The sequence below is a fragment of the Vavraia culicis genome (genome assembly GCF_000192795.1).
Source record: "Vavraia culicis subsp. floridensis unplaced genomic scaffold supercont1.74, whole genome shotgun sequence".
In the NCBI taxonomy this organism is placed as follows: Eukaryota; Fungi; Microsporidia; family Pleistophoridae; genus Vavraia; species Vavraia culicis.
This window is the reverse complement of record NW_007360677.1, coordinates 16185-18372: the sequence shown is the minus strand read 5'-3', so window position 1 is coordinate 18372 and position 2188 is coordinate 16185.

Sequence of the window (2188 nt, the reverse complement as noted above, 5' to 3'; positions counted from 1 at the left end):
CCCACATGTCTGCTCTGCCCTATCCAACTACAGGTATCTCTTCATACTTTCTATACATCAAACTATTTCATTCCACTACTGTTCTACTCACTCCACTATTTATCAAAATAATATACATCTCAATATAAAGTCTCTTCTATCTCCAAAGAAATAGCTGGATCATTGCCAAAATATCCATCAACAATATACCCTCTCGTCCTCATCCATTTACTATTTGTCTTATATCCCATTATATATCTGTACCACTGTCATTAACTAACTCTTTTATTTTTATTCCTATCATTGCCTATCTATACTCATACTATCCGTCTACTCCTAATCATCCATTCGTTATTCTCTATCATCTCAATACAATATAAATAAGCATTCTTGTCTCCAACCTATTCATATTTTCTCTTGTATCAAAGTCTTTATATATTACTCATTCTTGACTTTTCTTCTTTTGCCTGTTCCAAACATAACAAATAACATCGTCTTTGTACCAATCGAAAAGAATATAACTATCTTATTTATTCCATTTTCTTCCTCTATTACTTCTACCCTATTCGCTCGTAATCACCTACTTTCTATTTTCTCGTTCATTTTTATTTATATTCTGTTAATAATCTCAACTTCTTTGTTTTTTATTCCTTTTTTATTCCTCTTTGTCCTTTTTATCATTTTTTGTCCTTTTTAGCATATTTTTATTCCTTTTTCTCCATCCATTATCTATATTTGCTGTTGTCCTTATCGGGATACCTATCATAATATACCACAAAAACATTATAAACTAAAAAACCTAGCACCCTCCTTTCTTCCAACTTTTTAGCGAAAAAACGGAGTACCTAAACATCTCAAAATATCCTCTAATCATATCATTGTTACATATACCCAATAACAAACACTTCTAGTCTCCTTTATTACATGTCATCGTATTGATTCGTACTTCTCCCAACTGCTATTACATTCTTGTTGGATCTAAAAATTGTAAAACTTATTTTGATAAACAGACTCTCAATGAACTAAAATACTATGTCTGAAAAAGGTATCGAATACATCATACCATGTGTAATAACAACACATCTTTTTTCATTCCTGCATCTCTGTTCTGCTCATATCTTCTTTGTTTTACCACTTTTTATCATCATTTCTATTTCTCTACACTTGTGTCAATCTACATATTAGTACTCTACATATAATCTGCTAAAATATCCATCCAATTCTGGCATACCCTCCACATCAATTCCTGCTCCAATCTATACTCAATACCATCTCCTACATGGCTCGTACCCATTATTTATTATTAGTTGAATTGTTTATCCGGACACAATAAACATGCCATATGAACAATACAGTATGACCAATAACGTGCTGCACAAACTCGTTAATAATATATTTGTTCTTCTCGTCTTGTGCTCTGATTCTTACTTGTTTCTCTCTTTTTCACTTTCTCGATTTCCCAAAACCAAAGTTGTTTACAAAATGTGCATCATCAAGAAGTAAATGCACACACATATTCAACATATCTCCACGATACTCATGTACAACCGCTTTATTGTAGTTCTCCTTTCTTATTTTATCATCAACACTTTGATCAACACTTCGATTTACATATTGTTCCCAACCACAATCTCGTAAAAACAGAAACATGTCTTCACATTAAGCATTGTCGTCATCCTTTGCACTGAGTTAAAACACCAAGAACAAAATACATAGAGAACAGATATGAATGCTTTCTACCAAACCAGACATATCATATTTTCACATCCTCTAACTTACCGCTATAACAAACATTGTACAAACATTAATGGTAAGAACGAGCAAAAAGAACATTAACAAATAAATTGTAGAACATAATCCAACAATCACAATATACACATCCTCTTCCATTTTTCTCTTCATGTTATGCATGCCTGATCTGCTCATAATATGCGTGTTTTATCCATTTTTGTTGTATCTTCAAAAAATATTTATTTACTCATGTATGATCGCTACTCCGTGTAAATGTTATCTGCTGCATATACTCCCTTCATATCATTTTTTCTCTTCTTTATTTCTTTTTTGTCTTTAAGTTCATGATTGAACACTTTCTACGCTCATGCAATCATTCCTTGCAATGAAATTGATCCATTTGACAAATAATTGTCCAACCCTAATCAATCATTACCCCTTTTATTATCACTTTCATCAAATTACATTCATATCATAT